This window comes from Sorex araneus, chromosome 2 (genome assembly GCF_027595985.1).
Source record: "Sorex araneus isolate mSorAra2 chromosome 2, mSorAra2.pri, whole genome shotgun sequence".
In the NCBI taxonomy this organism is placed as follows: Eukaryota; Metazoa; Chordata; class Mammalia; order Eulipotyphla; family Soricidae; genus Sorex; species Sorex araneus.
The window spans coordinates 302,008,407-302,033,778 of record NC_073303.1 but is presented as its reverse complement, the minus strand read 5'-3'; the positions used below and the strand labels follow the sequence as shown (position 1 = coordinate 302,033,778).

At 35.6% G+C, this 25,372-nt stretch overlaps 1 pseudogene; it reads left to right on the top strand.

Annotated features, from left to right (window-relative positions):
- Positions 1–8,813: 8,813 nt before the first annotated feature.
- On the top strand, positions 8,814–8,985 carry LOC129402704 (U2 spliceosomal RNA; annotated as a pseudogene).
- Positions 8,986–25,372: the final 16,387 nt, after the last annotated feature.

Here is a 25,372-nt window from a genome sequence, read left to right as displayed (position 1 = left end):
AGTTAAGAAAAAAAGAAAAAAAAATGACAATGAAGCATTAGTCAAAAAAAAAAAAAAAAGGTGAGAGGTTCCCAGAGTTAAAAACTGCATGCACACAGATTCAAGCCTGTACAGTCCCAGTCAAAAGACACCCAGATATGAATTACCTAAGACACATCCAAATCAGACTGACAGAGACCAGTGAAAGAGAATTTTGAAAGCAGCACGACCAAAGAAGGAAATTGCATGTAAAGGAGCTTCCTTAAGATTCTCAGCAAATTTACCAAGTGAGACTTGATGAGAGAGATGAAAATTGTGGAATATAGTAAAATATAGTCAAACCTACAAACTGCCCCCATGCTGTGTAATCCCATCAACAGCCAAGATCCAGAGACTATATAAAACAAAGCTCTCAGAAGTGCATGGCCGCTTCACAGCTGCATGACCTCTTATAGTCTAACCCACTGATGTGCCTAAAGCAGCACACATGTGTTTTGCTTTAACATACTTGCATGTATTCTCTGTTATACATTCTCCATGCCTCTTGGAGAGCCTGGCAAACTACTGAGAGTATCCCACTCTCACAGAAGAGCCTGGCAAGTTTCCCGTGTATGCCAAATACAGTAACAATAACAGGTCTTATTTCCTTGATGCTGAAAGAGCCTTCAATCGTTGGGAAATAGAGTAAGGAGAGGCTGCTAAAATTTCAGGGCTGGGACAAATGGAGACGTTACTGGTGCCCACTCGAGAAAATCAATGAACAACAGAATGACAGTGATACAATTATACAGTGATAGTAAAATAAAATCTCAATGATATGAACACCTCACGAAGAATACTCGCTAGCTAGACTATCATTCAGATTTAAAGGAACGATATAGAACCTCAGAGATAAGCAACAGCTCAAGAATTTCATAGCTCTGAAGCCAACTCTGCAAGGATCATTGTATATGTTTGTATACATACACATATACATGTATGTATGACATATATACTTATGGAAATATATATAAACACAGTGGAATACTACTTGGCTGCAACAAAAAGATAAAATTATGATATTCCCTACTACAGTAATAGATTTGGACAGTACAATCCTGTTCACAATTTTGACTTAAATAATATCCCATTTCCTTAATTTAATGTTTGTAATGTTAATATGACTATAGATATTAATAAATAATTTTATAATTTCAAGATTTGTGTTATCATTTTTCCATCTCTTTATTATGTTGTAGGAGATAGGTAAGAATATAGGTATATTAAAATAACAAACTTGTTGCTACAGTTTTATATTTTTTTACTTAAGTAGATAGATTCCAGGGCTGGGGGTAGAAATTTTTATTCTGAAAAAGAACCAGAAGGCCAAAGACATTTGAGAGCCTCTGGCTTAGATAGTGATGATTCATGACCTACACACTTCACAGAATATAGGGAAAAGAACCATTGTGGTACATCCAATGAACTCACACATTCCTATGTATGAAGTAGTCGTCCCAAAATACCAGACTGGAATCTTGAAAAATTTGTGTATCTAATTATCAATGTAGAGAAAATATGTATTCCATAGAGCTATAATAAACATTCCTGAGAAGGACTCTTAAGACAAACTATTTTATTTTTAAACCAATAAATTGGTGTAAGAAGAGAAATTTTTTAAGTAGCTATTAAAAAGACACAAAATATAGAAAAAGTCTATCCTATTTATGAATCTAATATCATATTGAAACAAACTGTAAAAGAGATCAGACACTGAAAGAAAATTGAATGGCTATCACTTTGCAATTTAAATATTTTTTAAATTTTATTGAATCACCATGAGATAGTTACAAGCTTTCATGTTTGGGTTACAATCACACAACGATCAAACACCCATCCCTCCATCTGTGCACATTCCCCACCACCAATATTCTTGGTGTATACCCCCTTTCCCATCTTCCCCCTGCCTCCATGGCAGACAATATTCCCCATACTCTCTCTCTACTTTTGGGCATTATGGCTTGCAACACAGACACTGAGAGGTCATCATGTTTGGTCCATTATCTACTTTCCGTATGCATCTCCCATCCCAACTGGTTCCTCCAGCCATCATTTTCTTAGTGATCCCTTCTCTATTCCATCTGCCTCCTCCCCTCCACTCATGAAGCAGGCTTCCAGCTATGGGGCAATCCTCCTGGCCTTGTATCTACTGTCTTCTCATTTGTGGAATATAGAAGAATATAAGATGAGGCTTACACCCAAGAACAGTAGATTTTTAAAAATCTTTAGTTGTGATTATGTTAGGATTTTTTTTCAAAAAAGAGCTTTTATGCTTTAGAAGTACGTCCTAAAATACTTATGTAATATCTGTAATTTGTCGCAAAACATGCCAGAGAGAAGAAAGAAGTTGTTGGGATTGTATTAGCAAAAGATTAATCATGCATTCAAAACGTTTGATATAGTAATAGCTGAATATTATCTTTACCTCTGTTTGAAACTTTTTACAGTGAAGTTAAAATTGAACAGCACATAAAATATTGTATTTCATGACAAATTAAATAAGAATAAAGCCCTCTGGTTTGATTTCCTGCAATTCTCTGTATATATAATTAGTCTTTATCCCCTTTTATCCCCTTTTATACCCAAAAGTACCTTTAAAACTTAACAAAACTGGGTGAATTATATGTTAAGTTAATTTACATTAAATATTTAGAGAATACATTTCAGCTTCCTATATATTCATTTTCTTTGCTTTCTTACATCGGTTTCACTTTAGTGGGATATAGAAAAAGATAACCAAAAGAATTTTGAGTGGCACTGTGATGTGAGCATATTGGTTTTTATGGCCAAAGAATTAAATCAAATAAAAGTAACATTTAAAAATTAGTTTTTTGCTCAAATATCACTTATAAGAATAGATGTGAGACTAATCAAGGATAATGGCAAGGAACCAAGAACTCAGAAGAGAAGGTATTAAGGAAGGTCTGAGATAAAGCTGAAATAACTTTAGTAATTTATGCAGATGATACAATGAAGCTAAGAATAGGAAATATGTGTGTAATCGAGTCAGGTTAATTAGAAAGAGGAAAATAACTTGAGGAGAGCACAAGGAGTTCAAAATTAAAAGCAAACTAAAGCAGAAAGGTAAACATCTTAGGAAGAGAAAATTCTAAGGAAAAAAAATAAAATGTTAAGGGTACTGGAAATTTTGAAAGGTGTGTAAAAGAAAAATGCCAAGCTGTCCTGCAAATGCAAAGATTTGAAGGATTGATCATGGACAGATAAGGCCTATTTCTCTGAACAGTTCAGGCCAGGGTGGGTGAAGGGTCCAAAGTGATATAGTGTGAAAAGCTAAATGACCTCTCTGCAGTCAAGACACATTTCAATAACACCTTGGTCCCTCTCCAGAGCAGAGACTCCACCAATGGAGGATAATAAGTCTACAAAACATAATCCAATCACCTCCTGAACCTTCAAATTGCATGTTGCAGTTAATAGAAGTATTGATTCAATTGTCAGAGTCACTATGCAATTTTTCATTGTACAGCAGCCTGGGCTGGTGAGAACTCTAAAGCTGAGCAGAAATAGATAACGCACATTGATCGTGCAATGATATAAAGAAAGCCTCATCTGATTCCATTATAAATACAGTTACACACACCTGCACACACATGCATGTTCTTGTCCACAGACACTTAACACAAATTCCCCCTAATTTATATGAATTCTAAACACGTAGACTACACAAGTTAGAGGCAATGGGGAGTCTGAATTAAGTCAGATCCTAACTCCTTTCAACTCTGCTATCTATTAGTTGTATTAATGCAAACATCATCTGTAACCTCTCACCAACTCTGTATAATGGTTATGAGAATTAAATGAAATAATGATTACAAAAGGCTTAGTGTGAATTCTGCCACATAGTAATTTATAGTGGTAGTTATTCTCAGGCTGTTTTAAGAGAAAAAGAAGCCTACATTCAGACTCAAAAATATGGTTTAGGGGTTGCCAGGGCAACCCATAGACAGCAACTGTTGAAACTGTATGCCAGCAGCATCCAGTGTTTGTCCTGCTGACAAGATTTTACTTGGGTAGACCTCACTAGAAATAGTACTAACCACGTGTACAAAAGAACTGGACACTGCCTACATGAATAATTTGGAGGCCTACACAAGCTAGTCTTTGTCTATCTTCCATGGTACCTGAAGTTTCCTTATCATGTATAAATTTCTTTGAAAGAAGAAAACCGTAAGCTAGGGAGAGGGGATGAAAAGGGAAAGGAGTCATGTGATATAGGCAAAGGAATCTTGAAACTCTGATGAAAGTATTAGGGTAAAAACTCAGCATTAATAAAACAACATCAAGGATTCCTCGCCCTTCTACTTGGTGGTGTGCCATCTCAGAAGGCCCATCTTCACATCTCCCATCAGCTTTCTTCATCATACCTTGCATAACTCACATTTATGCCTCCTGTCTCTGAGTGAAGGCAGACAAGAAAGGAAAATCCTTCAGAGACTCTCAGGGGGCTAACAGCAAAGATTCACCCTCAGCACAGCAGAAGCCCAGGAAACAATGGGGGTTATGCAGAGAAGCCCACCAAGTATAATGAGAAAAAAATAACATGGAAGGCTCTATCAGTATCAACTCCTCCTCCTCGTCCTCCTCCTCCTCCTCCTCCTCCTCCTCATCATCATCATCATCATCATCATCATCATCATCATCATCATCATTCGTTGATCATCGATTTTCTCGAGCGGTCTCAGTAACATCTCCATTCGTCCTAGCCCTGATTTTAGGAGCCTCTCTTTACTTGTACTTCCCAATGCTACCACATTGGAGGCTCTTTCAGGGTCAGGGGAATGAGATCCATCATTGTTACTGGTTTTGGCATATGAATACGCCATGGGGAGCTTGCCAGGCTCTCCCATGCAGGCAGGAAACTCTCGGTAGCTTGCCAGGTTCTCCAAGAGGGAGAACTAGGCTATAAGGTGTCGAGTGGCCAACATTTAGCTACTGGAAAAATGGGAGATCTGGGCAGAAGAGGCCCCGTCCTGATCTGAGCAGGCTTTGAGATCTCAGCCCCGGGGATCACACATCTGGGTTCCTCTGCCAGTACCTTCATGCGTGAAGCTCCTCTGAACGTGAGGAGAGGGGCCTTGAGCGTGGCTGTGGCTGGGTTCCAGAGGTCTTCGGCTTCTGGGCTCTGCTCGGGGCAGGGAAGGAAACTCAACCCACCCACTCTGAGGGGCTCCAGTGAAGACAGCAAGGTACAAGGGCAAGAGACTGCCTCGGTATCAACTAGCTCTGTAAACTCAGAGAATGTTTTAGTGACACCATATTAAGGATGGTTAATGAGCACAAACGGTCAGCAAAGCACATGAAAATATAAGGGCAGAAATGAGAAATCTATAATCAGGAGCAACAGAAATGAATAGCTGGTTATATATATGTATGTATATATATTTGAGTTTATATATATAACTCTACTGAGTTATAGTAGAGTTATATATATTTATATACGTATATATAAATATATATAAACATAAACATATTTACATATATATATATAAACTCAGTAGAAGGCCTCAGCTCAGAAGATGGAGAAAACATCGCAGAGAAGATAGGAAAAATATCTGAAAATAAATGAAGAGCACACCAGAGAACGATGGGATAAGTTGTAGAGAAACAAAACAAGAGTGTTCAGAGCTCTTTAAGAACAGGAAGGCAAAGTTGATGAAGAAGTACTAGTTAAAGAAATCATATATAAGAGTTTCTCAGCGTTAAGGAGTGCAGACATCAATACTCAAAAGGCCCCAAAGTGTCCCTGCAAAAACAGACCAAACTAGAAAAATTCCAAAACGCATAAATATCAAATGACAAAACCAAAGACAGACAGAATATTGAAAGCAGCAAGATGGGAAAAGAAAACTTGCATATAAAGGAAGCTCATAAAAGTCACAGCAGATTTATCAAATGAGATTCTATGAACAAAAAAGGAAATAGTGGGATATAATAAAATAAATAAGTAAATAAATAAAACAATAAACACTTCACCAAGAATACTCTGCTCAACAAAACTATCATTCATATGTGAAGGAGCTATACAGAACTTCAAGAAAAGGCAACAGATTAAGGAATTCATTGCTTTGAAACCAGTTTTGCCAAAAGTCTTAAAAGAGCTTTCTTAAAAAATAAGGCAAATTCCTCAGCACTACTCCCTTGAGTATGACATTAACTCTTGGAGCTTATAGTTGCACTCTAATAGTTAAGAAAAGTCTGTACTCCCTGCTTGCTAAGCAGTTCTACACTTCTTCAATAATGAATTGACATTTCATTTATATTGAATGGTCTATGTCTACTCAGGTGATATTTTTACTACCATGGAGATTTTTATTACAATATTTTATGTATAATGCAGATACTTAAGCATTATCTATAATATAATATTTTCTAACATAAAGTCAATATTTCCTTTTTAGGAAAAAGTGTACTTTCATCCTTTTATAGGCCTATTCAGATTTTCCCTTAACATTTTCTTAATGCTCCTCTCTTCATTCTTACTAAAGAAGATATTTGTAGGGTTTTTTCTATTTTATATAATTTTTAAAAATATAATAGAATTATTCATTTTATTAGGACTGGAGCCATAGCATAGTGGGTAAGGCTTGCACGTGGCCGACCCGGGTTTGATTCCTCTGTCCCTCTCAGAGAGCCTGGCAAGCTTCTGAGTGTATCCCAGCCACAAGGGAGAGCCTGGCAAGCTACCCTTGATACCTGATATGCCAAAAACAATAACAAGTCTCACAATGGAGACTTTAGTGGTGCCCGCTCAAGCAAATCGATGAACAACGGGACAACAGTGCAGACAGTGCTATTAATTTTGATAATTTATATATCTATAAAAAATAAGACAGCTTTGGAAGGAAATTTTTTTTCAACTTATTGATTTACAATTTTGTGGAATTTCAATTTAACTTCATTCGTATGTGTGTAGGTGTCACTACCTCCACAATAAATTAAAAAAAATAAACTCTTTCATATGTGGAGCATTAAAGAAGCATATTAAGACAGCAACAGATGGGGGCTGGAGCAGTAGTGCAGAGGGGAGGGCGTTTGCCTTGCACGAAGCGGACCCAGGTTCGATTCCTAGCATCCCATATGGTCCTCTGAGCACCGCCAGGGATGATTCCTGAGTTCAGAGTCAGAAATAACCCCTGTGCATTGCCAGGTGTGACCCAAAACGCAAAAAAAAAAAAAAAAAAAAAAAGACAGCAACAGATGTTCCAAGTCACCATAACAAGATATTTTGTTCATAGAACTGAGTTTTCGTGGGAGAAAGGATAGCTGAGAGGGGTCCATGGGACACTGGTAAAGGGATTCCAGCTCTCTGGTGATGGGTGTGATGCTGGAATTAAATCTGCACAAAAAGTATAATTGACAGTATTATAAATTCCACTATCTTAATAAAAATATTTTAAAGTAAAAATAATAAAGTAGAAAATTCAAAAGTTTTAAAATTTCAATCATAAACTATACTTCAATAAATTTTTAAAAGAAACTAAGGAAAAATCACAAAGTTGTGAAGACTACAGGTATGTTGAAATTTGTATATTAATTATAAATTCCCAAGTTTAATATGATGCCATGCAAAAAGGAAATAACTAAAAAACTAGTTTTAAAATTTTATTGGATAAATATACCTCAAACCAGACATTGTTCAGGGCTTTCGAGATATAATGAAGAATAAAATATATGAATTTACTAATCTAAATGTATGTTATTGGTAGTTAAATTTATTAATTCATTAGTAAAGTAATAAAAATGCTTGTAACTTTGGATCAAATACTTTCAACTTTATAAATATTGGTAAATTTGTAAACATGTAAAATATACAAATATATTTCACAGCATATAATTGATAAGTCTTTTTGAGTGTATTTATATTAACCACTATAAAGTATTTTGGAAATTTATTAATTTATTAATAAAGAAATAAAAGTGTTTATAACTTTGGATCAAATGACCTTCAACTTTATAAATATTGGTAAATTTGTAAACGTGTAACACTGTTGTCCCATTGTTATGAGACCTGTTGTCACTGTTTTTAGCATATCTAACATGTAAAATATGCAAATATGTTTCATAGCATATAACTGATAAGACTTTTTGAGAGTATTTATATTAACCACTGTAAAATATTTTGGAAATTATACTTAGAAAATTAATATTATAGACCCAAATTTGTTTTTCAAAAGTGCATTAAAATATCTAACACTCCTCCTATTTCTGTTTTCAAGAAAGTTTTCTGATCTTAAATGTAGACTTCTCAGTCTTTGAGGACTGAGTAAGCTAAGGTCAACTAGGAGAAAGGGCAAGAGAAATGTAAAAGGCTTAGGAAGAGATAACAAAACATGATGCCAAAGGCTAATGAGGTTATTTCTCTCAAAAACATCCCCACCTCCCTAAAAAAAAGTCAAAGAAGACAGCAAACTGGAAAGATAGTACAGGGACAAGGTATGTGTCTTTCATGCAGTTGACAGAGTTTGTTCCCTAGCACCAAAGTTCACCCCAGCATCACTGGATGATAGCCTTGCCCCTGAACACTGGGTGGTCTGCTAATCTCTAGCACCGTAGGGCCTGATCAGAACTGCCTGCTGAACCACCTGAGCACTGCTTGAGAAATCAAAACATTAAAAAGAATGAATTTAAGAAGCAAAAATTATAAAAGCTAATTAGATATACTTAAAGACTAAAGGGTGCCTTCAATGAAAAACAATTATATTTGGAACTGGATAAATTCTGTCAACATTGGGCATTCTTTGTAATTTTATATCCATAGAAATTAACTTGCATATATCACTTCTCGGCCTTTTGGCTAAGATCAAGTGTAGAAATTAACTTGTATAAACCAGAGTCATGAAAATATTTCTTGGTTATATGCAAGCACGTAAATTCTGCACAATAATGTTTCTTCTACTGTTGAAGAAACCAGATTTGCTTCCATGAAGCAATTTCAAATCACTTTTCTGATAGCATATATATTAAATATATTAAATAGCTGTTCACAGTTTCCTTCACCTGATTAATTTTAGTGTCTTTTCCAGTTCCTCTATTAACTAATATGGTGAATAGTGTTGAATATATTTTCATTTTGTTTGTATGAGAGTCATAATTACACTATCTCTTTTCAACATTTAAACTTTACAAATAATGTGCAAAACAAGTTAAAATTCTTTTTTTTTTTTTTTTTTGCTTTTCGGGTCACACCCAGTGATGCGCAGGGATTATTCCTGGCTCTGCACTCAGGAATTACTCCTGGCGGTGCTGGGGGACCATATGGGATGCTGGGAATCGAACCCGGGTCAGCCGAGTGCAAGGCAAACGCCCTACCCACTGTGCTATCACTCCAGCCCCCATAAAAACAAGTTAAAATTCTTAACTGTGATCTTTATAAAATTTTCCTTTTAAGAGTAGAGGCTGAAATAAGTTGATTCATTGAATATTACTTGATCTAATAAAATAATACATTTTGTATGGACATGAATCTCATAAAGCAATCCTTCTATATCCCTGAAAGGAGTAATAAAGGATATTTTAAATGTTGAGATAATATGCCTGGTATGTAATGAAAAATGATAATTATATTAGCCACAAACCATAACCACAGGTTCACTTCAGGTAATTTAAGGAACTTGGGAAATATATGCCAGTATATACTATTTTATAGACATCTTTAGAAATGTTCCTCTAGAATAATAAAATGAAATGTTAGGGCTGGTGAGATAGCACAGAGGTTCAGGCACTTGTGTAGCATATGACTGCCCCTGGTTTGGCACCCAGCCAAATACCCAGAGAACAACCACTAGTGACCCCTGAGAATATTAAGTACCCCCTTTTAACCAAATAAATAAAAATTAGTTAGTTTACTAAAAGAAATATTGTCCCACCAAGAATTACAGTCATAGTAAAGTACATCCATAGCTTCTTGATTTCTAGTGCCTATATTCTTTCTACTTTCTTTATTGTCATATAATAAAGTCATTGTAAATTAGAGTAGCATGTATTTCTTTAATATGTTCATAACATCTTTTTTTAACTTTAAGATGATTTCTATTTCTGCTCAATTCCCAATATCATTCCCAATATTTCTGGATTTATTAGCCACAAAAAATGAATTAGCTTATTATTTGAGCCTGGCCAAATGATAGATCCACTCAGAAAAAACAAAGTATAAAGAGACACATATTCAAAGTTTTTGATGAAATAAATATATCTGACTCAGATGAAAGTAAGACCAAATTTTGAACATGAATTTTTGTAAATATAAAAGTTTTATATTTATAAAATATAAAATGTTTGTCATCTGGGGCACCCTGGGCGGGAGAGGGTGAGCCTACCAACCCTTCCAAACAGAGCTCCTGGAGCCAAAAACCACAATTGCAGCCATGTGCAAAGCCAGACTCCACCACTTGTGTCAAGCCTAAGACCTCTAGGTTCCCCACTAGTCAGGGTTGATGTACCTACCCCCATCTCCCTGTTCTGGGAGCCTGGTCATCACACCAATGAACTGTCTCTGGCTGCCGCCAAATAAGCTCATTAATTGATCATGATCCAGAGAATGTTAAATAAATATTGGAAAAGATCAACAAGCTTCAGAGATGCTTCTGGATTACAAAGTCACCATCCAGTTAAAAATTTAACTCCACTGTATCATCCCATTCAAAAGTTTAGAATTTCTGGAGTACAAAGCCAGAACATCTCAAACTCTATACCACTGATACATCAGGAGTAGCACAACACATTAGATGGTATATAAAGTAGAAGGCAACCAGTCTTGATTAAGAAGATATTAACATATAAGGCTTCACCTGTGACAACATCTTCGAAATCTCTTATACAAGGACTTAATGGCTCCACGGTGAGATACAATAATTTTCACACACTTTCTTCTAATGAAAACTTTTTTGATCATTTTCAGAGAATTATTCATGAGAAGCCATATGAAATAAATTATTTTGTTTAAATAAATTATTATTATTTAGGGTCTGCTATTGGGGCAGGTTAGAGTGGTGATTGGAAAAATTGAAAACAATGGTGGGAAGATGCAATTGTGGTAGGATTGGTGTTAGAATATTGAATTTAACAAATCGTAATGAACAGCTTTATGAAAATCATCATCATCATCAACCCAACGATTGTCGATTTTCTTGAGTGGTCTCAGTAACATGCCCATTCGTCTTAGCCCTGAGATTTTAGAAGCCTCTCTTTCCTCATCCTTCCCAATGGTGCCACATTGGAGGCTCTTTCAGGGTCAGGGGAATGAGAACCATCATTGTTACTGGTTTTGTCATATGAATACGCTACAGGGAGCTTGCCAGGCTCTCCCATGTGGGTAGGAAACTCTCGGTAGCTTGCAAGGTCCTCTGAGAGGGAGAACTAGCTTGGTTTTATAGTCTCTGGATGTTGGCTGTTGATGGGATAACACGGGCCAGGGGCAGTTTCTGGGTGTGACTGCCTAGCTACTAAAATATGGGGGATCTGGGTGGATGAGGCCCAGTCCCGATCCGAGCAGGCTTGGAGATCTCATCCCCGGGTCTCGCACACCTGGGTTCCTCTGCCGGTTTCTTCATGCGTGAGGTTCGTTCGAACATGTGGAGTGGCCCTGAGCATGGCTGTGGCTAGGTTCCAGAGGTCTTTAGCTGCAGGAGCTCTGCTCGGGGTGGGGAGGAAAGCTCAACCCATTTGAGTTTAAAAATAAATAATTTAAAAAAATAAAATAAAATATGTACTTGCCAGGAGATGTTCTTGCTATAAGTCTGAAGAATTGAAAGTCATAAATAACACAACAGATACAAATTTACCTAGCGATTTGAAATGTGTGTCTAGTAAATAATCATCCTGTTACATTTAATATAAGCAAAGTTTCAACAAAGGAATGGTAATTCAGTTTACATTTATTTGTATCAGATTCTCTCCGAGAGCCTGGAAAGCTACCAAGAGTATTGAGCCCGTGGCAGAGCCTGGCAAGCTACCCGTGTGTATTGGATATGCCAAAAAAGTAACAAGAAGTCTCTCAATGAGAGACGTTACTGGTGCCCACTTGAACAAATCGATGAGCAACGGGATGACAGTGACAGTGACTATGTAATAATCAATTTCATAAGTCGCATTTAAAATCTTTTTAGGCATTTAGAAATCACCTATTTTTATCCACTTTGCCTTTTTTCAAAAAAAGTTCAAAGCAATTGAACAAAATTTTTTCAGTATATTTCAAAACTCTTTATTAATTTTTTTAATTTATTTTTTTATTCAATCACCATGTGGAAAGTTACAAAGCTTTCAGGCTTAAGTCTCAGTTACATAATGCTCGAACACCCATCCCTTCACCAGTGTACATATTCCACCACCAAGAACCACAGTAAACCTCCCCTCACCCCCCGGCCCACAGTCCCCCACCCTGCCTGTGTAGTTGATAAATTTCACTCTATTTTCTCTTTACTTTGATTACATACAAAAAAAAAAAACCTCTCTATTATTGTTTGTAGTTTCCCCTCCCAGAGTCGAACCTGCTGAAAAGGAAGCATTTGATAATTTGTTTTCCATTGCTGAGAATGAGGAGATATGAGGTCGTGTGGCCACAGTAGAGGCCGTGAGGTTCTAGATTTCTGTATTTTAGTATTTTAGTGACTAAGTCCAGAGGACTTTCTGCCAGAGGTTGCATCATTGCTAGCTCGTACCTCTCTGCTACTTTATATTCCACATATGAGTGCAATCTTTCTGTGCCTGTCTCTTTCTTTCTGACTCATTTCACTCAACATGATACTTTCCATGTTGATCCACTTACATGCAAATTTCATGACTTCATGCTTTCTAACAGCTGCATAGTATTCCATTGTGTAGATGTACCAAATTTTTTTTAGCCAGTCATCTGTTCTCGGACATTCCAGATTCTGGCTATTGTAAACTGTGCTGTGATAAACATACAGGTACAGATGTCATTTTGACTATACTTTTTTGCTTCTCCAGGGTATATTCCCAGGAGTGGTATTGCTGGGTCAAATGGAAGCTCAATTTCTAATTTTTTGAGAATCTACCATATTATTTTCTAAAAGGGCTGAACCAGTCGACATTCCCACCAGCAGTGTAGGAGGGTTCCTTTCTCCCCACATCCACGCCAACAGTGGTTGTTTTTGTTCTTTTGGATGTGAGCCAGTCTCTGTGGTGTGAGGTGATATCTCATAGTTGTTTTGATCTGCATCTCCCTGATGATTAGTGATGAAGAGCATTTTTTCATGTGCCTTTTAGCCATTCGTATTTCTTCCTTGAGAAAGTTTCTATTCATTTCTTCGCCCCATTTTTTGATGGGGTTGGATGTTTTCTTTTTGTAGAGGTCAACTAGTGCTTTATATACCCTTGATATCAACCCATTATTGGATGAGTATTGGGTGAATATCCTTTCCCATTCTGTAGATTGTCTTTGAATTCTGGTCACTGTGTCTTTTGCGGTGTGAACAAAAATTTTAAAAAGTAAATTTAGATAAAGAAAATCCTTGAACTCAGACCCACCCAGGAGAAAAAATAACTAAAATAAAATATCATTTATATTTACATTCCTTTTAAATGTGCCATTAATCAAGATAACTCTATGAAAGCTTGCAAATTTCTATGGAATCTGAATATGTGTATTAATAACTTTGGCACAGAAATGTGAAGAGATGGGGTAGTGAAACTCTGAGCTTTTAGATAGGTTGGGTCTTAGGAAAAATTTGATCAAGTATGTGAAAATATAGACCAAGAGTTCAAGAGAGATGTGAGGGCAGAAAACATAAATTTGAGCTCTAAAGCCATAAAAAATAGGTATGTTCAAAATTGATGTCTTGAAAAGGGAGGCACCTGAGAGTGAACAGAAAGAAAACATAAAATAAGAAAGTGAGCAATGAACGAACTATCCAAGAAGACAGAAAACAATTGAAAAGTAGGAGAAACCCACTCTGAATGTCTCTTCAGACAAGGAGGACAGAGATTCAAGGACCCCAAGTGAATGAGTGAATGCAGAGTCTCGCCCATGCAATACTAAAATCTGACAGACACAATCCAGAAAGTATGTGAAAACGAAGATCTTCTATCTGCCTATAAAGTTGAATAATTCAGACCTCTTTCTCTGAATAGTAAACCAATGTTCCTACATTTCAATTAAAAATGGGAGCTGGTTTCCATTTGACCCAGCAATGCCACTCCTGGGAATATATCCCGGAGAGGTAAAAAGGTATAGTAGTGATGACATCTGCATTTCTATGTTCATTGCCGCTCTGTTTACAATAGCCACAATATGGAAAAAAACAGAGTGCCCGAAAACAGATGATTGGCTAAAGAAAGTCTGGTATATCTACACAATGGAATACTATGTAGCCATCAGGAAACATGAAGTCATGAAATTTGCATATAAGTGGATCAACATGGAAAGTATCATGCTGAGTGAAATGAGTCAGAAAGAAAGAGACAGAAATAGAAAGATTGCACTCATATGTGGAATATAAAGTAGCTGAGAGGTACAAGCTTACAATGTTGCAATTTCTGACAGATATTTCTCTGGACTTAGTTACTAAAATACTAAAATACAGAAATCCAAAACCATGCGGCTGCTAGTACGGTCTCTCGACCTCATATCTCTTCATTCTCAGCATTGGAAAACAAATTATCAAATGCTTTCTTTTCAGCAGATCGACTTTAAGGGGGAGAAACTCCAAATCAATAATAGTGATTTTTTTGTTGAAATATTGAATGTAATCAAAGTAAAGTGAAAGTAAAGTGAAATTTACCAGTTACACATGTGGGGTGGGGGCTGGGGAAGTGGGGGGAAAGGGGAAGATACTGTGATTCTTGGTGGAGGAATATGTGCACTGGTGAAGGGATGGGTGTTCGAGCATTGTATAACTGAGACTTAAACCTGAAAGCTTTGTAACTTTCCACATGGTGATTCAATAAAATAATAAATTAACAAAAAAATGGGAGCTGGAAAGAGAGTACAGCACATGGGGCATTAACCTTGCATGTAATTGACGTGGGTTTGACCCTCAGCACTGAATGTGGTACCCGAGCACTGGTAAGAGGGATCCCTGGTGAGCACCATCAGTATTGCCACACCACCCAAAAAAATTCGCAAAAATTGCAATTTATAGCAAGATTATATAACATATTTTTATAATTTGGACAGATATGTGCAAACACCTGCCTATGTTTTTGACAATATGAGATCAACTTGGGAGCACTGAAACAAAGTTTTTCTCTCTTCAATTAGAAAGTAGCACATTGAGATGAGAATTGAGAGAGCTGCAAACACAATGCAGCTAGAGTCATTTAGACTGAGAAACAAGAAACGTGGCTGTGGAGCACATCTAATGAGCACAATACTTCTAAGGCTAATAAACAGCAAACAACAAGAATAATGTGACAAATGTCACTAGAACAATAGCAAGTAAAGAAAAAATCCTGTGGTGGTTGTTGGAGCGAGATGAGAAGCAGTTAAAAACAAAATATCCAGGGCCAAAGAGATAGCACCAGGGGTGTGATGCATGCCAAAGTCTTAGTCAACCCTGGGTCCATCTCTGGCCCTGCACAGAGTTCCCTGAGCACAGAGCCAGAAGTACACCCTGAGAATTGTAGTGTCTGGCCCCCAAACAACAAAATATATATATATCTGTACTTCTCCACAGTTCAGTTGCATCAAGATAGTTAGCAACCGTTTATAACCTTTCCCTAGACATTAGTCAAGTTACCTATAGATATTTGCAGAACGTTGTTTCAAAGCCAGCTGACTCTGTTTCAACTTAGCTCCTATCTTTTCCCAGAATTGCTCCCCGACCCTCACCCAGCCAAACGTGATTCAAACAGCACTCATTCGTAATTATTCTCAAGGCAGCAGAGAACTAGAAATGAGAGTCTCACTTGAAAAGCACTTTTTTTTCTGATTTAACAAATGCCCTTTTGTATCTACCTGTACACTGTCCCATAGCTCTTGCAGACACTGAATTCTGCCAGAGACTCCACAAAGCATCAGGTACGTGCAGGTGCACGTTCTTTTGTTTCTTTTCAAATCAAGTGGAGGGGCAGATGAGGGTTGGGGAGATATGATGGGTGCCAGAAGCACTGCTGTGAGACTTCGAATGTCTCACAAATAGAAAAGGAATAAACATCACTAGAGAAAGGATTTCTAAAGCGACTGAGCTTGTTAAAAAGGCATAGAAAGGACCATGAGGGAAAAATAACAAGCCAGCATTCAATTCTCTTTCCAATCCCTTCAGGGATTAAAACAGTTAAAACAAAGCCCTATCAGATCTTTAACTACAGGACTATATATCCTATATCTGTTTCTTTATGAGCTATCATACACAATTCTTATCTCACTGAGAGCCAGGACTGTATTAATCTCCCCATTTGGGAGGCACACAGGAGCGAGCCTCCACTGCAACCCTTGGCATGCAGGATGTGGGGATAAAGAAAAGTAAATTCTAAAAAAGCAAAACAAAACAAAACAAAACACCAAACCTGGCAGTCTCCAAAACCCTGTGAATATGATCAGTATGGGCAGTGCATTGTGAAAATTTTTACTTCCCTTAACACACCCTGTGTGCAATCCTTTACAACAGTATTCCGTTTGTCTGACAAGTACATGGCATTCTATGATTTCAAAAGGGTAATATAATCTTTGCATTACGTGTGATACCACCACATTAAAAGAAAAGGAAAATCTATGATATTCTCAGAATAGGGAATAGAATACATAATAATTTAAAGTAAACGAGAGGCATGACTTTTCTGACAATAATCTTAGATTATTTTATATTTATGGAGCAGCACAGTGATTTGACAGTGTAATTAGGAAATATAATGGCTAGATTCTACCCTTTTTGACTTTCTGGACCACAGAAAAAAAATCTCAGTTTCATAGCTTTTCTACTCCTAATCCTTGATGAGAACACTTGATGACAGCATTTTTTGGTGCCAGATGATTTTCTGGCTGCTCACTGCATCTTTGTTCCATTAGGAGCACACTCTAGTTAGAGCAGAAAAGACCCAGGTTCAAAGACCAGAGGAGTCAGAATCAGATTTTCAATTTTACCAATGGGAAGATCTTCACTGATCTTTTTAGATACATGACCTGTCACATGTTCTCTTGAAAATGTAAGTCCATGGACTCTTCTAGTAGGAGCAAAGCCAGACTCCCTGGAAACTCCTGGAATCTCCTCTATTCTCCCAGTGGTTGAGGATCTGAAAATCAGCTTCAGTGACCTTCCACTTCAGTAGTTACTAACTGAGCACTTTCTTGGTGCTACAGAAACCCTTAAAATAAAAATGTTAAATAAATCTGTTAATAATAGTATTTCTATTTGCTTCTACATTATAAACGTAAGAAAGAACTGACTCTTTTGTGGCTGAAGATAGTGCCACTATGTACAGAATAATTGTACTACAGCTATTTTGTACATAATGTCTTACAGGATGGAAACTATTAAACCATACTTCAGATTCAGAAGTGTGGGCACTAAATGTTCAGATAGATAGATAGATAGATAGATAGATAGATAGATAGATAGATAGATAGATAGAATCTCGTTGAGAGAAGCTATCTAGTTATAGGATTGATATTTAAACATAAATTATCTGACTCAAATTTTAACCATTACTCTCTAGTTACTTAAAATAATAGTACTCTAAATAACTGTGCATAGAGAGAGCTGGAATAATAGAGAAAAATAACAGTAAACTAAGGTAAAAGACACATTTCATGGACAGTGTTTATGAAGACCAAGTAATATGTGCAGATCAGTAAATACTTGGAGACAAATTTTAAAGAACTTTAGGATTTTGAATTACACACAGAAAAAGAATACCTTTCCATAATTATTTGCCAGTGTGTGATAGAATCAAATTAAGTTGCTGTGTCATAAAGGAGTAATGTGACTAATTATTTTACCTATAATTATCTGTTAGATTGAGAATTTGGTCAAATCTCATTTACTAGTGTATTAGCAGAACTTTGCACCCAAAATTAAACACAGCTGATACTCAAGTTGTGTAAAATGAATGGATAGTTGAATAAATAAATAAATAAATGTTTGTAGTTTAACACTTAAAAGTGGCAAACATATTTAAATATGAGATAGAAGCAAACCAAGAAATGATAAAATCATAAAATATATTAAAGAAATAGATCTGTATCTGCATCATGTTAAATGATGCAGATACAGATCTATTTTACCTTGATGAGTATGGATTGAATAATAACAAACTCACACTTTCAATGGGATGCTATATTTTCTTGTCTAAGTTTTTCAATTCTAGTTGCAAATTTTTATAAAAGCAATACTGTTTTTCTTTTAGGAGCAAAGTTGAATAAACTTGGAAACAAAAATTCATGAATAGAGAAGTTTATAGTTCATTCTTGTTAACAAAGTATGTTAAAGGCAAATAATCTGACTCCAGATTAAAGTTAATTAAAAAGTATTTTCTAAAAGAAGTTTAAGCCATGCTTTTATGTTTTCATGTTGGGGGGGCACACCCAGTGGTGCTCAGAGGCTATTATTGACTCTTCACTCATGAATAATCAGGAGTACCTGCTTAGCTTGGGGAATCATATGGGATGCTGATAATTGAACCTGAGTCTGCCACATGCAAGGCAAAGATATTTTAATGGATCTCCTGTTCATAAGCTCTGCTATTCAATAGTTGCATCCTTACATAAATGACTATAAACTTTTATCTTGTAGTAATATTGCAATATTCCACAAGCCTTATAATCTGAATTTTGACCACTCCCTGTATTAATGAGTGTTTAAAGAGTTCCATGAACTTCTGATTATTCCTTTCAAAAATAAATTCTCAGAAAGAATACACAGTGATGCCTCTGTTACATAGACATACATTTTCATAGTTACTCTTGCCAAAAGATATTAAGAAAATAACAAAATGTAATTTATTTCAACCTGAGAGCAGACTGAGAATAGGTCATTGCTCTCCTACATTTCAAATTCATCATTTTACTCATTAGATTTTGCTGGCACAATCTTCCCACCTGATGCATTTTTCAATGCTATAAGTTTACGATCAGTTGATTGCTTGTGGCAATTTCTTAAGAAGCTACTCATAGATTAGACACCTGAGTGTATGTATATAACAATATTTGGTGGAAAACCTGAATTTTAATAATCAGCCAATTACTGAGGGTTAGAAAAAAAGAAACCAAATTGGAATAGAAGAAGTTGGTACAATTATTTTTATTTTATTGACATAGACCACATCATCGTTTTCAGTGCCAAAGTATAGCATCACTTAATGGCCTACAGTTTTGTTGTTATTTTCTGTTGTTGTTGTTTTTGCTTTTTGGGTCACACCAGGCCAAGCACAGTTGCTACTCTTGGCTCTGCACTCAAGAATTACTCCTGGTGGTGCTCGGGAGACCATATGGGTTGCTGTAAATCCAACCCTGCTCAGCCGCGTGCAAGGCAAATGCTCTACCCGCTGTACTATTGCTCCGGGCACCACCATCAGTTATTTAACTTCATAAAATAACTTTCAAAACATTTTGGAACTGTGATATGCAGGTAGACTGTATGAAGTTTAACTTTAACCTTTTTGTGTGTTGTATTACACAAGTTTCATATATGTACACAAGACTTTCTAGTTGTCCTGCATATGTGCAAATATATAAATTGCCATATTGATGTGCTTCTAGCCAATAACAAGACTGATCATGTACCTTCCATTAAAGAGTCATGTAATTAAAACAATAGTAATAAATATAAGCTTTTCAAAACTTAACTTCAATTGAACAGAATTTCTTTAATGTTATTTATTTTATTATTTCTATTCATATCTAAAACAGAACATATTTAGAAATCTGAACCCATAACACAGTTTTCACTACTATTTTATTTATAAACTACTATATTCCTTGATATTTCTAACTCATATTCCTTGATATTATCTATCTGGTGACATTTTTAGACTTTCATTGTCTAGAGTTGTAGTTCCTGTATGCATTTAAAATTCCTGCCTATGAGGTTGATTCTAATAAAATCTAAATTCCCTGTTTTAGCACTTAAACCCAAAGTAACTGCGTCTTTAAACAAGCTTTGGTGTCTATCCAGTTAATTACAGAGTAAACTAACTCAGTTTAAATGACATATTAAAATTAACTTAAATATTATGGCACATACAAAGGCTATTGCTAAATTATGAAGATATTGTCACCATTTTTTATTCTCACTTTCATAATTTTGCTTAACTTACTTTTTGCCTTTCTTATTAGAAGTTTTTTTCCAAAGCTTCACAGAATCAGAATCCATCTGAGTTCATCAAAACTTTATAGTCAAGGTGGTTTGTAGCTGCTCCAGATTAGTGTTTTCTGCCTCATTTCATAGCCATGCGATATACAAGCTAATGAAACCACTACTTTCCTTGAACCCCAGCAAACAAGCAAATAACAGATTTATTACCTTTTCAGTTTTTGTAGCTAATAAGTACCAATGTTCACATACCTCTGCAGGTGGTCAGTCTTTTACAACTTAAATTATTTCCTTTGTTCTTACTTGCTTATGCAATATGAAAACAGAAATATGCCTTTGGTAAAATAAAATGCATTTGCTTCATTAAGCAGAAATAAATTCTTTTTTAAAAAAGATAAATCCTATAAATAATATGCACAGTCCAAAAAAATACAAATAAATTTATAATGTTCACAAAATTTAATTCACTTTTATATGAAAAATGTTTAGCAATTGTGACATTTTGTTAGTATGGCCTGAACAATAAATCACTTATATTGAAATTTGAGGACTCTAAATAAATGGTGAGTAGAAAAGTTGAGAAATTATTTGACAACTCAGTAAGATACATATTTACCCTTTATTTTATTTCTGGGTGGTGGGAAAAGGGAACTAGTATTCCAGGAGTTTTACATATACATAATTATTAGTCAAGAGATTGCCATTACCAAAAAGCAGGAAATCATGGTTTCACTAAAAAAGTCACATTCTACAAGTTTAATAAAAGACTCATGACATTCTTATTCAAGATGTAAATGTCCTTTTTAAGTAACTAGACTGTTAAATCATGGTTTTGATTTTTGACAAAGTATTTTAAGTTTTAAACATTTTTTTTTTTTTTGCTTTTTTGGGTCGCACCCGGCGATGCACAGGGGTTACTCCTGGTTCTACACTCAGGAATTACTCCTTGCGGTGCTCAGGGGACCATATGGGATGCTGGGAATCGAACCCGGGTCGGCTGCATGCAAGGCAAACGCCCTACCTGCTGTGCTATTGCTCCAGCCCCTTAAACATTTTTTAAAATGTTCAATTTTATTTTTCTGCTTTTAATGATGTAATATAAGTATACAGAAAAGTGTACAAATCATAGTTGTACATTTTAAAACCATTTCATAAGTTGGGCATGTTTGAATAGCCACCATCCACATTAAGGAATAGAACACTGTCATCTCCCAAAAAGTCTCCCCCCCTCTTTTTTAACCACTTCTTTCCTTCTGCTGCAACACTGTACTGGTCTCTACCATCATATATTTGTTTTGTTATTGATTTAAGCATTTATCATATATTTTTTCTAGTTTGTTTTAATCAACATCATTGTTGTCATGTATGTGAAATTCATTTATGTTCTATACAGAGCTGTATCTTATTTATTTTGATGTATAGTTTTTCACCTTATTAAAATACAGTTATTCATTCCACCATTGAGAGTTTTAGAAATTTTAAATTTAGTGTTATTACATATAGGACTACTAGAAGTTATCCTCTGTATGTATTTTGATGAATATACATGTTAATTTTAATTACACAGTAATTTACACTCAAAACTGCAATGCTTAAGTGATCCAATTGTTCTACATTCTCAATGGCATATGGAAGTTTCTGTTTTTTTTCTCATTTCAACTCAATCAATTATAAACTTATCTAAAATTAAAACAAAACAGTAAAATAATATTTTTTCACATTTAACTATTTTGAATTTCAAGAAATAAAATTAATGTAGCAATTGGTATCCAATTTTTGACATTCAGTTTCAACAATAGCAACAAGAAACTAGCAAAGCATTTTTTTTCTGTAATCCTAAGAGATGAGTTTGTTATCAATAAGGAATTGGAAAACAGTCCTTGAAAGCAACACATATTTCACTGTGTAATATGAATCTTGTAGGAATTTGTAAAATGTAAAAATAAAACCAAATAAAATAGAAAACTACAAATACATTTCTGGCAAGTGATTTTCCAAATTCATATTTGGAAGAATCAAATTTTTATCCATTCATTTATTCACTCATCAGTTTTGCTACTGCCAGGAACTATGTTGAAATTCAGTATGGACACTAGAAATGTGCAATAAAACAAGTTATTATCCTGCTCTCGAGCTACTTAACACTAATGGTTTAGTATTAATAACAACAGAGAGCAAATTAATAACAACAGAGAGCAACACATCTTGTGATAAAGATATGTCAATAGGGTGAAAGGAGTTATTCCAAGAAACATTACCAGTAGGAGTGAATTTAAGACTAATCTATGAAGAAAAATAACAATTATCTATAACAAGACTGAGAAAAGGCCATCTAGCCTTAGGGGACTTTTCCTGTCACCACTCTGAAACTGTTTCTTTTATTAGAATGTTCTCCCACCCCAGAGACTGAAGATGCTAACCTCTAGCTAAAATGAATTGAACTAATGATTCTCTGTAGCTTTCCATCCTGCTTCAGGACTTGGAGGTAGTAGGAGATAATTCTATAGTGTTTTTTTTTCTGTAACTTCTCATAATCTCTATCTTAAAAAGAGAAAATAGTACTCCTAATTTCAAATGTGCTGAAAGTAAAACATATATAATAAATACAAAAGGATACTATCCTAGGTAAAGATAATAGCCAAAAACAAGTTAAAAATTCTCTAGACTCTAAATTCTGAGAAAATGGCAAAATGCACTCTGTTTTCTCTTTTCAAGACATATCCAGAACATAGGAAAGAAAGCAACAATTGAGAGGTAAAGTCACAATCTAACAAATGCATAAATGTCCTCTTCAGAAAGAGGAAAATGGTTCCAAGTCATTAAAGATAAAATAGGCATCCTATAAAAGCCAAATAATTTGATTGAAAAAGATTGCTTTATTCACATGTGTTCCTGCCATTATTACTATAAATGTGGCTTTTAAATATGATGCCAAATTATCTTTGCACCAATTTACAAAATATAAACTAAAGTTATAGTTCTAGTCAAAAGAATTATAGTGAATTTTTCCAGTGATATTAACTATCTATAACTATAAAAGGGTCAGAGATTTTATTCTGTAAGGAAAAATAGACACGAGGTATTTTCATGTTCTATTCTATTCAATGACATTGAAGTTATTTGATGGGGAGCTATTTATTGAAAGACATACAAACATAACATAATTCATGTTTGAGGATATGGATTTCTTGCAATTGCAAAAGTCGATGGCATGTCACAAATGCTCTCAGCACTCTGTTGACTTTCTGTATAGATATTTTTACTAATGAAATAACTCAGAGTTTCATAAAACATTGATGACACAGGCAAGTGCTAACTTATTTCAAACATCCCCTTAATGTCCTATTACTTTTAAAATGGGTTTCTGTTCATCTTCTAAAATTATTGTATTTTGTATATGTACATTTTTTTCTAATAAACATATACTTGGTTAATTTGAACAACAGTTGGAAAATCATTAACTCAAAAAGTTTTGCGGAGTCAATTAGGACCTAACTGCACATTTTAATACATATAAATAAGTAGCACTGTAGCACTGTTGTCCCGTTGTTCATTTATTTTCTCAAGCGGGCACCAGTAACATCTGCATTGTGAGATTTGTTGTTACTGTTTTTGGCATATTGTATACACTACAGGTAGCTTCCCAGGCTCTGCCGTGCGTGCGTGATACTCTCGGTAGTTTGCCGGGCTCTCTGAGAGGGGTGGAGGAATTGAACCCGGGTTGGCCACGTGCAAGGCAAATGCCCTACCTGCTCTGCTATTGCTCCAGTCTTATTTATGTACTTGTTTATATAAATAAGTATAAAACAATCATTCAACCACAAGGAATTAAGGATGTAAGTTCATATAAAAGCAAAAAGTACTCACAAAATCAACAACAAATTCACAAACATATAAAAACATGGCGAAAGGAAGTGAACAGGCACTTCTCTAAGGAGGATAGATGGATGGTCAAAAGGCACATGAAAAAATACTCATCATCACTTAGTGTTAGGGAAATCCAAATCAAGATGACTCTGAGATATATTCTAACACTAGTGAAAATGGCACACATCAAAAATACTGGGGACAATTGGTGCTGGGTATGTGTAGGGGGAAAAAGGAACTATATACAGCTGATGGAATGTTATCTATGTGGTTCAACACCTATGGAAAACAAGATGGAGATGTCTCAGTAGACTAAGAATTGAACTGCCCACACAACCCAGCAATTCTATGTCTGGGTATCTATCCCCAGGACACACAAAAAAAATTCATTCACAAAAACATATACATATTATTAGTTACTTAGTTCAATTGCTAACCTATGGGTTGGATAACCAATAGGTATCCAACAGCAGATGAATGGGTGTGGTATATATACATATGTATATATAAAGATGTAGTATATATACAAAATGTAATATTATGCAGCTGTAAGAGATGATGAAATCATGCCATTCGCTGCAACCTGGATGGAACTACAAGACATCATGTTAAGTGAATTAAGCCAGGAAAAGGACAAACAGGATGACCTTATCTTACTATATAGAAAAACTAGACAAGGAAATGCAAAATATTAAAGGGGGGAATGCCCAAATCACTCTTGACACCAAACTATAAGAAGGAAAAGGGCAGAGACAGAAAGAAGTCAAGGTGGGGAGAAGTAAGAGGAGATGGGAGTTGTGGGGTAGGGATCAAGGACCTCGAGTACATTGATGGTATAGAACTACCTATCCAAAATGCAATCAATAGCATCAAAATATGAGTTCCAAATTACAACCAACTTAAAAAGTGGTCTTCAAGGTGGCAAGCTGGGGAGAAGGAGGAGGAAAGCTGGGAACGATAGTAGGGGAATTGACACTGATGACAAGACTGGTGGCAGAACACTGCACGTGTAACACACAGAGTAGCACTGTGGCACTCTAGTCACATTCTTCATTGATTTGCTCGAGCGGGCACAAGTATAATGTCTGCATTGTGAGAATTGTTGTTACTGTTTTTGGCATATCAAATATGCCCCAGGGAGCTTGCCAGACTTCGCCACGTGGGCAGGATACTCTCGGTAGCTTGCCAGGGTCTCTGAGAAGGATGGAGGAATCAAACCCAGGTCGGCCGCATGTAAGGCAAATTCCCTACCTTTACAAATT